The 15,601-nt window shown below is 42.8% G+C and overlaps 1 non-coding gene across 1 annotated transcript; it reads left to right on the plus strand.

Moving 5' to 3' along the window:
- Nucleotides 1–13,667: 13,667 nt before the first annotated feature.
- LOC132538419 (U6 spliceosomal RNA) lies at nucleotides 13,668–13,773 on the plus strand. The gene has a single exon (XR_009549787.1). It is a non-coding gene; the product is annotated as a U6 spliceosomal RNA (small nuclear RNA).
- Nucleotides 13,774–15,601: the final 1,828 nt, after the last annotated feature.

The following is a 15,601-nucleotide window of genomic DNA, read 5'->3' on the forward strand; positions in this document are numbered from 1 at the left end:
CCCGGTTAAGCACACATTATCACCAAGCCCAAGGACCTGGGTTCGAGCCCCCTGCTCCTTACTTGCAGGGGGTCCACTTCATGAGTGGGGAAGCAGGACTGCAAGTGTCTTTCTCTCCCTTACTCTATCTCCCTGTCCTCTCTCAATTTCTCTCTGGCCTATCTAATAAAAATTAGGGTGGAGGGAGTCGGGCAGTAGCGCAGTGGGTTAAGAGCACGTGGCGCAAAGTGTGAGGACCTGCATAAGGACCCCAGTTTGAACCCCGGCTCCCCACCTGCAAGGGAGTCACTTCACAAGTGGTGAAGCAGGTCTGCAGGTGTTTGTCTTTCTCTCCCCTCTCTGTCTTCTCCTCCTCTCTCCATTTCTCTCTGTCCTATCCAACAACGACATCAATAACCACAACATTAATAACTACAACAATAAAAACAACAAGGGCAACAAAAGGGAATAAATAAATAAATACTTTTTAAAAATTAGGGTGGAAAAAAAAAGGGGAAATTATGGCTGCAGGGAGCAGTGGATTCATGGTGCCAGCTGCGAGTCCCAGAGACAATCCTGGTGGCAATAAAGAAAAAGCAAAACCAAAGGGATGAGCAGGTGTTGATACAGGGAGACGGGGACGGCAACACCTACACACCAGACAGCAAGGAGACCTTGGGAGGAAGCAGCCTGCCCATGTCTTGATCCTGACTTTCCAGAACTCCGAGAAATCAGTGCCTGTTACTTAAACCACTGACCTCTGCTTTTTGCCACCACAAGCCAAGCTCACTGCTGTGGGGAGGAGGAGAGGCTGCAGAAAGGTCAACCCCAAACTCCAGGGTCTCCCCTCTAACCTGGGAGAACCAGTCCTTCCCAAGGAAAGGCCATCTCTGAGGGCCAGGTGGAATCCCCTCTTTCTTAGAGCAGGGTCTCAGAGTGTGGGGCAGCCCCATGCTGATTTCTGCCCCTACCAGCCCAGCCAAGGACCACGCAGACCCTTGGCATATTTGCATGGTGTGAAGAGCTGGACAGGTGAGGAAGAAGGCAAGAAGGGGTTACAAAGGGCAGAGGAAGAGGGGTATCCCAGTGTGTGTATATGGGGGTGGTGGTGGGGCACACAGTGTGCTTGAGAGGCAGAAGCTGAATGAGTCACTGGAATTTCCAAATCCCCTCAGTAATGTAGTTGATTCTGTCGCCTCAAACAAGCAGATTCTGAGCACGGCTGACACCGTCTGTACATATCCTGAGCTACCTAGCAGACTCGAGGAGCACGTTCTTTCTGACGGTTGGGACAAGGCGGCGGCGGCGGCGGCGGCGGCGGCGGCGGGGGGGGGGGGGGTCTCCACTATAAAGAAATGTGCCAGACACTTGAAAGATAAACTATTCAAAAAATCTCCTTTGCGCAGCCTGCCTTTCTTTCTTCCTTTCTTTCTTTCTTTCTTTTTTAGTGTTTATTTTCTCTTTTGTTGCCCTTGTTTTTTTATTGTCGTTGTACTTATTATTGTCATTGCTATTGATGTCGCCATTGTTGGATAGGAGAGAGAGAAATGGAGAGAGGAGGGGAAGACAGAGAAGGGGAGAGAAAGACAGACACCTGCAGACCTGCTTCACTGCCTGTGAAGCGACTCCCCTGCAGGTGGGGAGCCGGGGGCTCGAAGCCGGGTCCTTGTAATTGCGCCACGTGCACTTAAGCTGCTGTGCTGCCGCCCGACTCCCACAGCTTTTCTTTCCCTTTTTTTTTAGAAAAATCTGCAAAGGTCCGCAACTGGCAGGTGACTCAGAGGACAGAGTGCATGCTGTGCCCACACAAAGGTCCTGAATGGGGATCCCCAGTACCACATATGCTGGTGAGGGGATGCTCTGGCCTCTCTCTCTCTTTCATGGAATAAATAAATACAAAGTTTACATACGAACCAATGATGTTATCAATGCACTTCAAACATCAGGTTGGATTGTCCACAAAGATAATTTCTAGAATAAACAGTACTGATACAAGCTGCAAAGATGGTCATGTCTCCAAGAACTTACTCATCTCTGAAGTGTGGGACAGATAATACACCACAGGGCACCAGTGTCAATTCTAAGTAGGAAGTTTTGTGTTTTGTTTGTTTGTTTTTTTCCTCTCCTCCATTGTTATCTGCCTCTTGTCACTTCTTGCTGAACTTGCCTGCCAGTAGCAACCTTCTCTTCCCTTTCTAATTGAGTCTTTCTAATCTCCAGTTGTTAGGAAACTGGACAAGCCAGATTGTTATAAATGTGTCAAAAATACATACGAGGAGGACCAGCATCTCCCAGCTGCCTCTTAGAAACTCAAGATGGCTCCCTTCCCGATGCTCAGTTGGCTTTGAGGCAAATCAGCAGTTGGCATACTCATGTATTATTTAAGTTTTTTCAAGGGTGTCAGAATGGAAGGAAAGGTTAAATAACTCTTCTAAGTCAACCTTCTCTCCTTAACGTAAGGGTACTAGACTCACTAGAATTTTTAAGTTATTTAACTTGGGAAGACACGGAAATGATCTGTCATCCTTTCTTCTTTTCCTTCAGATAAGACAGGTCTTAAAAAAAAGGGGGGGGAGTTCGGCGGTAGCGCAGCAGGTTTAGAGCACGTGGCGCAAAGCCCAAGGACCGGCATAAGGATCCTGGTTCGAGCCCCCGGCTCCCCACTTTCAGGGGAGTCGCTTCCCAGGCGGTGAAGCAGGTCTGCAGGTGTCTGTCTTTCTCTTCCCCTCTCTGTCTTCCCCTCCTCTCTCCATTTCTCTCTGTCCTCTCCAACAACGACGACATCAAAAACAGCAACGATAATAACTACAACAATAAAACAAGGGCAACAAAAAGGGAAAGTAAATAAATATTAAAAATATTTATATAAAAAAAGTTTTTTCCCCACTATGTTCACTGGATGAAGATCCTTCTGCCAAAAGGACACGTGCATATGATTTTTAGCTTTCAACCAACCTATGTTCCTTCTTTCCTTCCTCTTTATTCGTTTCTTTCCTCTTTCTTTCCCTCCCCTTTCTCTCTCTCTTCTTTTTCTGTCATCACAAGAGTAGAGGGAAAGAGGGAAAGATACCGCAGCAGTGAAGCCTCCTGCTGTGTAGTACAGACCAGGCTAGAACTTCAGGTGTGCTCACGACAAAGTAGGTTCTCTGTCTGTCTAGGTGAGCTATCTTACCCACCCACCACAATTTCTTTGGAGAATGGAGCTCTTCATTTACAGAGCGTAGTACAAATCACTGGAGAAAGCCTTCTTCAAGAAGTGTGGTGACTGGGGAGATGGCTCAGCTGCTGGAGTACAATGCTTACAGTCTCCTGGTTAGAAGGCTCCTGTTTGGAAGCTTGTTACTAGCATATGTTGGGTTAATGTCGTGACTTATATGCCTTAATAATGATAACAACAAATCTTAAAAAGAGAGGAAGGGGGTGGTCAGGAGGTAGCACAGTGGGTTAAGGTGACACGAAGAGTAAGGACCGGCGTAAGGATCCCAGTTCAACCCCCCCCCCCCCCCGCTCCCCACCTGCAGGGGAGTCACTTTACAAGCGGTGAAGCAGGTCTGCAGGTGTCTTTCTCTCCCCCCTCTCTGTTTTCCCCTCCTCTCTCCATTTCTCTCTGTCCTACCCAACAACGATGACATCAGTAACAATAATAGGGAGTCGGGTGGTAGCGTAGCGGGTTAAGCGCACGTAGTGCAAAGTGCGCTTAAGGACTGGCGTAAGGATCCCAGTTCAAGCCCCTGGCTCCCCACCCACAGGGGAGTCCCTTCACCAGGCAGTGAAGCAGGTCTGCAGGTGTCTGTCTTTCTCTCCCCTTTGCTGTCTTCCCCTCTTCTCTCCATTTCTCTCTGTCCTATCCAACAATGACGACATCAATAACAACAACAACAATAAAAAGACAAGGGCAACAAAAGGGAAAATAAATAAATAAAATTTAAAAGAACTTAAAAAAAAATAACTACAACAACAATAAAAACAACAAGGGCAACAAAAGGGAAAAAACAAAATTAGAAAAAATAGGAAAAGATATTTTTTTAAAAAAAGGAAGAAAGAAAACCAGAAACAGTGTGCGTGTATGCATGTGTATGCTGGAATGAGAAGGCACAGAGAGGCCCAAAGTTGGAATTACATAGACCTCCAAACTCAGGGGCTGCTGTCAGTGCTTAGGTGTTCCCGATGGCTGTCCCTGCTGAGTGCCACAGGACAGGTCCTCATGACCCGAACCAAAGCATAAAATCAGAGTTTTCAGCTGTAAAGGATTGAAGAGACTGTCATAAACCACACCTGCTAAGGGGCACAGGAACCCAGACTGTAAACACCAAGTACGGCGATGTGTGTGTCCTCATGGACAGAAAACTTTCTCCTGGGAGTCGGGCGGTAGCGCAGCGGGTTAAGCACAGATGGCACAAAGCACAAGGACCGGCGTAAGGATCCCGGTTCGAACCCCGGCTCCCCACCTGCAGGGGAGTCGCTTCACAGGCAGTGAAGCAGGTCTGCAGGTGTCTATCTTTCTCTCCTCCTCTCTGTCTTCCCCTCCTCTCTCCATTTCTCTCTGTCCTATCCAACAACGACAACAACAATAATAACTACAACAATAAAACAACAAGGGCAACAAAAGGGAATAAATAAATTAAATAAATAAAAATATATAACAAAACAAAAAAAAGAGAAAAATTTCTCCTTCCTTCAAAAAGAAAGTTGTTTTGGGGGAGTGGGAAGACAGCATGATGTATAAAGATCAGATGTGGGGGTCGGGCGGTAACGCAGCGGGTTAAGCGCATGTGACACAAAGCACAAGGACCGGCATAAGGATCCTGGTTCGAGCCCCAGCTCCCCACCTGCAGGGGAGTCGCTTCACAGGCAGTGAAGCAGGTCTGCAAGTGTTTGTCTTTCTCTCCCCCTCTCTGTCTTCCCCTCCTCTCTCCATTTCTCTCTATCCTATCCAACTACAATGACATCAACAACAGCAACAACAATAATAACTACAACAACAATAAAACAACAAGGGCAACAAAAAGGAATAAATAAGTATTAAAAAAAAAAAAAAAAGCTCAGAAGTTCCAGGTTCAATTCTCAGCACCACCAGAAGCCAGATGTGAGTAGTGCTCTGGCCTTTCTCTGTATCCCTCTTTCTTACTCTATCTCTCCCCATTAAAATAATATATGCTTTTAAAGAAGGAGAAGGAGAAGCAGAGAGAGAGAGAGAAGGGGGAGGGGGGAGAGAGAGAGATATGAAATGAAAGTCAATTGTTCTTGGGCTGTACCATTTCCTAGTGAACATAAGTCCACCTACTGGTTCCAGTGCCCATAAGGCAGGGGGCTGAACTAACCCAGGCACTATCATTGCACATACACAGTAAGCAGGGAGCAGGTGCTCAAAAATAAGATCCCTTGACCTGCCAGCATCCATGCCCAGAAGAGACGTAATTGCAGAAGCCAGACCTCCCACCTTCTGCACCCCATAAAGAATTTGGGTCCATGCTCCTAGAGGAGTAAATGGTAGAGGAAGATGACCAGAGGACTCTGAACACCAATTCCATCAAGACCCAGAGAGAGAAGAGGAAATAAATAAATAGGAAGGACACTCAGAAGTAGTAGGTATGACATAGAGAAGGCAAGACCATAGAGGGGGAAAAAGGGGGCAGATATATAACAATATAGGTGGCTATAGAAATAATAGTCAACTCACATCTGTGATCTTAGGAGAACTATTGCAGTTTCCAATGGAGGTGATAGGGATGCAGGGTTCTGTTGGTGGGAAAGGTGTGGAATTATACCCCTGTCATCTTATAATTTTGTAAATCAATATTAAATCACCAATTAAAGAGAAAAAGATCCCTTAGTCTGTGGGCTGACTCTCTAAGTTGCCAGGGGAACCTGACATCCACTTCTCATCTGTCTGGTGATCACTGCAGGTGACAGGGTGACAGGCCAGACACAACAGCAGCAAAATGAATATGACCTGTACCTCTGGGTCTCAAAGGCTGACGGTTTATGTTTGAAAGAACACAAAAGCATGGGAACCAAGAGGCGAATGACAGATTGTCTCCTTTGCAGGCACTCTTAAAATAAAGCCACGTGGAGGTCCTGTGGTAGCACAGTGGGTTAAGCCCACATGGCGTGAAGTGCAAGGACCGGCATAAGGATCCGGGTTTGAGCTCACTGCTCCCCAGCTGCAGGGAGGTCGCTTCACAGGTGGTGAAGCAGGTCTGCAGGTGTCTGTCTTTCTCTCCCCCTCTCTGTCTTCCCCTACTCTCTCCATTTCTCTCTGTCCTATCCAACAACGACAGCAATAATGGCAACAATAACAGTAACGATAACAACAAGGGCAACTACAAGGGCAACAGAATGGGGAAAAAATGGCCTCCAGGAGCCGTGGATTCATAGCACAGGCAACAAGCCCCAGGGATAATCCTGGAGGCAAAAATAAAAAATAAAATAAAAAGATAAAGTTATGTATGCCTCAGCTAGGGGGTGAATCAGGGGTGTCTGATACACCATTCATTCCTTCTGTCTCTATATATCCTTTATTTTATTTTAATGGGAGAGAGAGAGAGAGAGAGATATGGAAAGACCAGAGCACTACTCAGCTCCAGTTGGGGACTGAATCCAGAATTTCGGAGTGTGAGGCATAAAAGTTGTTTTGTATAACCATTATGCTACCTCCCTAGCCCACATCATTCTTTCTTTCTTTCTTTTTTTTTTATTTCTTTATTAGGGAATTAATGTTTTACATTTGACAGCAAATACCATAGTTTGTACATGCATAACAATGCCCAGTTTTCCTTATTACAATACGATCCCCACTAGGTCCTCTGTCATCCTTCTTGGATCTGTATTCTCCCCCCCTCCACCCACCCCAGAGTCTTTTACTTTGGTGCAATACGCTAATTCCAGTTCAGGTTCTACTTGTGTTTTCTCTTCTGATCTTGTTTTTCAACTTCTGCCTGAGAATGAGATCATCCCATATTCATCCTTCCGTTTCTGACTTATTTCACTTAACATGAATTTTTCAAGGTCCATCCAAGATTGGCTGAAAACAGTGGAGTCACCATTTTTTATACCTGAGTAGTATTCCATTGTGTATATATACCACAACTTGCTCAGTCACTCATCCGTTGTTGGACACCTGGATTGTTTCCAGGTTTTGGCTATTACAAATTGTGCTGCTAAGAACATATGTGTACACAGATCTTTTTGGATGGGTGTGTTGGGTTCCTTAGGATATATAAGGAGACAAATTGCAGGGTTATAGGGTAGGTCCACTTCTAGCCTTCTGAGAGTTCTCCAGACTGTTCTCCACAGAGGTTGGACCAATTTAATTCCCACCAGCAGTGTAGGAGGGTTCCTTTGGCCCCACACCCTCTCCAGCATTTGCTGCTGTTACCTTTTCTGATGTATGACATTCTCACAAGAGTGAAGTGATATCTCATTGTTGTCTTTATTTGCATTTCTCTGACAATCAAAGACTTGGAGCACTTTTTCATGGTTTCTCAGCCTTGTGGATCTCTTCTGTGGTGAATATTCTATCCATGTCCTCTCCCCATTTTTGGATGGGGTCATTTGTTTTCTTGTTGTTGAGTTTGGCAAGCTCTTTATATATGTTGGTTATTAAACTCTTGTCTGATGTATGGCATGTAAAGATCTTCTCCCATTCTGTGAAGGGTCTCTTGGTTTGGGTAGTGGTTTTTTTTTTTTTTTTTTTTCCTGTGCAGAAGCTTTTTAATTTAATGTAGTCCCCTAGGTTTATGCTCGCCTTAGTCTTCCTTGTAATTAGATTTGTTTCATTGGAGATGTCTTTAAAATTTATGGGGAAAAAAGTTCTGCCAATATTTTCCTCTAAGTATCTGATAGTTTCTAGTCTAACATCCAAGTTGATCCATTTGGAATTTACTTTTGTATTTGGTGAAAATATAGTGGTTCAGTTTCATTCTTCTGCATGTTTCAACCCATTTTTTTCCAACACCATTTGTTGAAGAGACTCTGCTTTCCCCATTTAATGGTCTGGGCACCTTTGTCAAAGATTAAATGTCCATAGGTGTGGGGGCTTACTTCTGGGCTCTCAATTCTATTCCACTGGTCAGTGTGTTTATTCATGTTCCAGTACCAAGCAGTTTTGATGACAATGGCCCTATAATACAGTTTGAGATCTAGGAGTGTGATGCCTGCAGTTCTGTTCTTTCTTTTCAAGATTGTTTTGGCAATTCTAGGTCTTTTCTGGTTCCAGATAAACGTTTGTAGCATTTGTTCTATTCTCCTAAAAATGTGGTTAGGATCTTGATGGAGATAGTGTTAAATTTGTTTATGGCTCTGGGTAATATATTCATTTTGATGATGTTAATTCTTCCAACCCATGAACATGGAATATCTTTCAACTTCTTTGTGTATTTTTCAATTTCCTTGAGTAGTGACTCATAATTTTGAGTACACAAGTTTTTCACTGCTTTGGTTAGGTTTACTCCTAGATATTTTATTGTTTTTGTTGTTATAGTAAAAGGAATTGATTTCTGGATTTCAACTTCTTCTAACTTAGTGTTTGCATAGACGAATGCCACTAACTTTTGAATGTTAATTTTCTAGCCTGACACCTTACTGTATTGCCTGATGATTTCCAAAAGCTTCTTGCTGGATTCCTTAGGTTTTTCTATGTATACTATCATGTCATTTGCAAATAGGAAGAGTTTGACTTCTTCTCTTCCAATCTGTATGCCTTTAATTCCTTGATCCTGCCTGATTGTTATGGCAAGAACTTCCAACACTATGTTGAGTAATAATGGTGATAGTGGGGAGTCGGGTGGTAGCGCAGCGGGTTAAGTGCAGGTGGCACAAATCGCAAGGACCGACGTAAGGATCCTGGCTTGAGCCCCTGGCTCCCCACCTGCAGGGGAGTCCCTTCACAGGCTGTGAAGCAGGTCTGCAGATGTCTATCTTTCTCCCCCCCCCCGTCTTTCCTTCCTCTCTCCATTTCTGTCCTATCCAACAACAATGACATCAATAACAACAACGATAATGACACCAACGAAGAAAAACAACAAGGGCAACAACAAAAAATAAAATAAAATAAATAAATAAATAAATAAAAATAATGTTGATAGTGGGCAGCCCTATCTAGTACTTGATCTGAGGGGAAATGCTTCCAGTTTTTCACCATTGAGTATGATGTTGGCTGTAAGTTTGCTATATATAGACTTCACTATATTCAGGAATTTTCCATCTATTCCCATTTTTTGTAGTGTTTTGATCATAAAGGGATGAATTTTGTCAAAGGTTTTCTCTGCATCTATTGATATGACCATGTGGTTTTTGGTCTTGTTTTTGTTGATGTGGTGGATCATGTTGATTAATTTACATATATTAAACCAACCTTACATCCCTGGAATAAACCCCACTTGGTGATGATGAACAATTTTTGTAATATACTGCTGTATCCAGTTGGTTAGAATTTTGTTCAATATTTTAGCATCTATGTTCATCAGAGATATTTATCTGTACTTTTGTTTTTTGGTTGTGTCCCTGTCTGCTTTTGGCTTCATAGAAGCTGGAAAGGAGTATTCCAGTGTCTTCTATTTTCTGGAAGACTTTTTTTTTTAGTTTTTTAAAAAATATTTATTTATTTATTCCCTTTTGTTGCCCTTGTTTTATTGTTGTAGTTGTTGTTGATCTCGTTGTTGTTGGATAGGACAGAGAGAAATGGAGAGAGGAGGGGAAGACAAAGAAGGGGAGAGAAAGATAGACACCTGCAGTCCTGTTTCACCGCTTGTGAAGCGATTCCCCTGCAGGTGGGGAGCCGGGGGCTCGAACCAGGATCCTTACACCGGTCCTTGTACTTAGCGCCACCTGCGCTTAACCCGCTGTGCTACCGCCCGACTCCCTTCTGGAAGACTTTTAAAAGTAGAGGTATTAGTTCTTCTTTGAAGGTTCTGTAGAATTCATTTATAAAACCATCTGGCCCAGGACTTTTATTTTTGGGAAGATTTTTGGTAACTGTTTCAATGTCATTAGCTGTGATGGGCCTGTTCATGTTATCTACTTCCTCTTTACTTAATTTTGGAAGTTCGTAGGTATCTAGAAATTGTCTATTTCTTCCAGGTTCTCTAGCTTGGTGGCATAGAGTTGTTCATAGAAGCCTCACATGATGTGCTGAATTTCTGTGGTGTCTGTTGTGATAGCTCCTCTTACATTTAGTATCCAATTTATTTGGGTCTTCTCCTTTTTTTGTTTTGTGAGTCTGGCTAAAGGTTTGTTGATTCTGTTCACTCTTCGAAGAACCAACATTTACTTTTGTATGGTTTTCTTAATTTCAATGTTATTTATTTCTGCCTTAACTTTAGTTATTTCTGTCCTTCTGTTTGCTTTAGGGTTCCTTTGTTCTTCTTCTTCTAGGTCTTTAAGATGTGCAATCAGGCTGTTTATTTGTGCTTTTCCTTGTTTCCTAGTGTGTGCTTGTATGGCTGTGAACTTCCCTCTCAGTACTGCCTTAGCTGTGTCCCAAATATTTTGATAGCTTGTGTCTTCAATGTATTGAACTCTTGAAACATTCTGATTTCTTCTTTTATTTCCTCTTTGACCCAGTAGTTGTTACGTAGTGGACTGTTGAGCTTCCACATTTTGGGACTGTTACTAATCTTTTCTTGATTGTTAAGTGTTAGTTTAATTCCACTGTGGTCTGAGAAGATGCTTGGGATGATTTCAATGCTCTTGAATTTGCTGATGCTGTCTTTGTGGCCTAACATATGGTCTATCCTTGAGAATGCCCATGTGGACCTGAGTAAAATGTGTATTCCAGTTTCTTGGGATGAATGACTCTGAAAATGCCCACTAGTTCTAGTTTATCTATCTCCTCATTTAGCTCCCTCATGTCTTTATTGATTTTCTGCCTGGATGATCTGTCAAGTTGAGAGAGTGGGGTGTTGAAGTCCCCTACTATGACTGTGTTGCTGTTAATATATTGCTGTAGTTCTTTCAGTAGATGTTTGATGTATTTAGATGGCTTCTGAGTGGGTGCATAGATATTAACAATTGTTAAGTTCTCTTGATTGACTGATCCTCTGAGCATTATGTAGTGTCCATACCTATCTATTTTAATTTTATTTATTTTAAAGTCTATCATGTCAGCTATGAGAATAGCTGTTCCTGCTCTTTTTTGTGGGCCATTGGCTTATATGATAGTTTTCCATCCTTTCACTTTGAGTCTGTGTTTGTTGAGTTAGGTGGGTTTCCTGTAGACAGCATATTGTTGGGTTGCATTTTCTGATCCATCTTCCTACTCTGTGTCTTTTAATAGGTGAGTTCAGGCCATTAGCATTTTTTAAATAATTTATTTCTTTATTTGGAATTAATGTTTTACATTCAACAGTAAATACAATAGTTTGTACATGCATAACATCCCCCAGATTCCCATTTAACAATACAACCCCCACTATGTCATTCATCATTCTTCATGGACCTGTATTCTCCCCACTCACCCACCCACCCCAGAGTCTTTTACTTTGATGCAATACTCCAATTCCATTTCAGGCCATTAGCATTTATTGATATCAAAGATTGAAGATATTTGAATGCCAGTCTTGTAGATTTTTAGACTGTTCTGATACACGGCATATTTATGGTGGTCTGACTGTTTACAGGAGACCTTTCAGAACTTCTTTCAGGGCAGGCTTGGTGATAGTTGATTCTTTCAGCTGTGCTTGTCTGAGAAGGTTTTGATGCCTCTGTCTAGTCTGAATGACAGTCTGGCAGGATACAGTATTCTTGGTTGAAAGCCTTTCTGATTGAGCACTAGATAGATATCTTGCCATTCTCTTCTGCCCTGTAGTGTTAGTGTGGAGAAGTCTGCAGCTAATCTTATGGGTTTTCCTCTGTAGGTGACTCTTTGTTTTTTTCTTGTGGCCCTCAGGATCCTTTCTTTATCCTTATTCCTTTCCACTCTAAATATGATGTGTTTTGGTGTCTTTAAGTCTGGGTTAATTCCGTTTGGGACCCTCTGGGCTTCTTGAACCTTTATGTCTTTGATGCTGTCTAGACTTGAGAAGTTCTCAGCTATTATGTCCTGAAGAATGCACTCACCGGTGATTTGCTGGGTTCCTGAAGTCATTCTAGTCCTGTCTTGTTGCGGTCCCAGGTGGTTTCCTATGGTATTCCTAGTTGACCCGGGAGAGGAGAGCAGAGAAACACAGCTGCTGTTGCTCTGTAGCCCCACCTCCAACACTACCATATTACATGCCTATGAGCTATTTTCAGTTCTGTTTTGACCTGTTGACGTCATTCTTTCTTAAGGGCCACCTTCCAGCCCTCCATTACTGAGTACAGGCTGAGTGTGGGCATGCTTATCAGGTGTTTAAAGAGTGGCTCATAATTGTCCTTCATGGTATGAAAATTATAGTCAATAGAGAAAACGTAAGTGACAACAGACAAAATGCCAGCTACAACCAAACTACATTGCTTTTTTTTTCTTTTTCCAGCAGTAAAAGTAATGACGTACTTAAAAAAGAAGCAGTAGCCTGAGGGATGTAACTTTACATTGGGTGGAATTCGCCCAGACATTTCAAATGAATTTGGGGTAAGTGCCGATTTCCTGGTGATTGCTTAAACAGAGAAGCCCAGGTGCAGAGGAGTGTTTGTGAGTGTGTGTGTGTGTGTGTGTGTGTGTGTGTGTGTGTAAAACACCCAACATAAACAACTGGCATGTGCTAGGTCAGTCCTCTGGGGCTCTTGCTGAAGTTCTTTCTCCACATTGTACTGGACAGAAAAATTGATCTCTTGAGCAGGCTGACATCTGAGTTTACAGTTATGCATAGGAGCAAACCTACAGTTCTGGAAAAAAAGAAGAAGAAGAAGAAAAAAGAATGACTGGGAGTGAGAGGTGTGAGTGTATCTACCTTACACACACAAGCTAAGAGGTGTGTGCTGTGTATATGTTGTGTGTTATGCAATAGTGCCAGTACAGGGAGTGAAACAACTCGCTCTAACAGAAAATCTGCAAGGGGAGGGGGGTAGATAGCATAATGGTTATGCAAGGAGACTCTCAAGTCTGAGGCTATAGAAGTCCTAGTTTCAGTCCCCAGCACCATCATGAGCCAGAGCCAGAACTGAGCACTGCTGATAGAGAGAGAGAGAGAGAGAGAGAGAGAGAGAGAGAATCTGCAAGTATTTCTCTAGTGTATGGGAAGGATGGCACTTCCGATGGTGGTGGGGACAGAATGACAGAATGGCCAACATAGCTGGACCCATAGGAAAGGGAAAAAACAAACACATAACAACAAAACTAAGGGAAGAAGGGAAGGGAGGAAGTAAGGAGGGTGTTGGGTCCTGGTACAGGGTGGTGGAAATCAGAGGTGGTGGCATTTTGCAGACACCTGTCCAGGCAGATGAGAAACTTGTTTTCATGGGCCAAGAGCTGTACTATAAACCTTTTTTTTTTTTTTTTGAGCACTGATCAACTCTGGTTTATGGTGGTGCAGGGGATTGAACCTGGGACTTTGGAGCCTCAGGCTTAATAGTCTGTTTGCATAACCATTATGCTATCTACCCCCTGCCCAGTATAAACCATTAATCCTTACCTCCAGAAAAATCATAAAGAGAGAAGAGAGAGAGAACCCAAATACCAGCTCCACACTAACTTTACACCAAAAGGTAGAATTTTCTCATGGGTTAAGAAGTGATTGCAAAATATGAAACTAGTGACCAAGAGAAAAATCGTGCTCACTTCGGCAGCACATATACTAAAATTGGAACGACAAGAGAAGATCAGCATGGCCCCTGCGCAAGGATGACACGCAAATTCATGAAGCGTTCCATATTTAAAAAAAAAAAAGAGAGAGAAAAATCAATCAATATTTATCTGAACCTTTGGGGTACAGGTGTATGTGTGGTTTGTTTGTTTTTAGATTAAAGTGGATGAACCCTGAAAAATCAAACACACAAAAAATATGAACTAAACTGAAATGAAAATTACAAACGACACAAAATATTTTTTAAAAAATCCTATTTCTGAGCAGAGTTCGTTAAGAGTCTTATAGTTAGAAGAGACTTCACTGAGTGGGCATGAGGTACAGGGCATTCAGCAGAGCTGTGTAAGGCAGATACAATTAGTCCCAGTTTTAAAAGGAAAGAGGAGACACTGAGTGACTAGGAAGTGATGTGCCCAAGGCTCAAAGGCTATTCAGCAGAATCTGGAGAGAGCGCACACACTATCGCACTTGTCTTGTGGACTGACTGTAAGGTCACAGGCTCCAGCCCCAGCACCAGAGAGGACTCTCATGGGTGACAGAACTCCATGGACAGTGGGGCCATACCGTGGGGTCTCTCCTTTCTCCTCTCTTTTCTCTCAAAGAAATAAAATACCAAAAACAACCCAACAAGGTCTAGGATGGCTGTTCGGTGATGTCACACAAATTTGAGGACCTGGGTCCATTCCCCAGTGCTGTATTCAAAACAAAAGCAAACAAAGTTAATATATAATAGAACCCAAATTCAGAGTGAGCTCTTTTTAAGTCTTACATTTTTACACCTTAACTATTAGCTATAATAACTTGTACGTTGGGAGTCGGGTGGTAGTGCAGTGGGTTAAGCACAGGTGGCGCAAAACGCAAGGAGCAGTGTAAAGATCCCAGTCGGAGCCCCCGGCATCCCACCTGCAGGGGGTCACTTCACAAGCTGTGAAGCTGGTCTGCAGGTGTCTGTCTTTCTCTCCCCCTCTCTGTCTTTCCCTCCGCTCTCCATTTCTCTCAGTCCTATCCAACAACAATGACATCAACAACAGTAATTACAACAGTAAAACAACAAGGGCAACAAAAGAGAATAAAAAAATAACTTGTAAGTCAATATATAAAGGATATCTTGACTGCAAAATGGGTGAGGGATATGAAGAAATAATATACAAAGAAGACTAAAATCTGTTTTAATGCCCTGAATCAATTATAACTAAAAATACAAATTAAAAACACACAATAAGAATTTTTCCTTAATCAACTGAAGATATTAAAAAACAAAAAGAAAAACATCTCAACATCTGATTTTGACAGATCTGTTGTGGTCCTGAAAGAGGTAGGCCTTGAAAAGAAATTTGAAAAATTAAGAATTTCTTTTCTAGGGGGTCGGGCGGTGGCGCAGTGGGTTAAGCGCATGTGGCGCAAAGCGCAGGGACCGGCGTAAGGAACCCGGTTCGAGCCTCCGGCTCCCCACCTGCAGGGGAGTCGCTTCACAGGCGGTGAAGCAGGTCTGCAGGTGTCTATCTTTCTCTCCCCTTCTCTGTCTTCCCCTCCTCTCTCCATTTCTTTCTGTCCTATCCAACAACGAATTGCGTCAACAAAGGCAATAATAATAACCACAATGAAGCTACAACAAGGGCAACAAAAGGGGGAAAAAATGGCCTCCAGGAGCGGTGGATTCATGGTGCAGGCACCGAGCCCAGCAATAACCCTGGAGGAGGAGAAAAAAAAAAAAGAACTTTTCTAAAAATGAGCACCTTTTTAAGTAAACCATTCAATTTCTAACAAGAAAGGGGGGAGAGAGAAAGAAAGAAGGAAAATAAAATAAAATAGCCACTAGAATTCTATAAGCTTTCTTAAAGACATATACAAGGAAAAGAAAGAAATCACATTCTTACAGGGCAAAGAAATTTTAAACCTCA

The sequence above is a fragment of the Erinaceus europaeus genome, chromosome 4 (assembly GCF_950295315.1).
Source record: "Erinaceus europaeus chromosome 4, mEriEur2.1, whole genome shotgun sequence".
Taxonomy (NCBI): Eukaryota; Metazoa; Chordata; class Mammalia; order Eulipotyphla; family Erinaceidae; genus Erinaceus; species Erinaceus europaeus.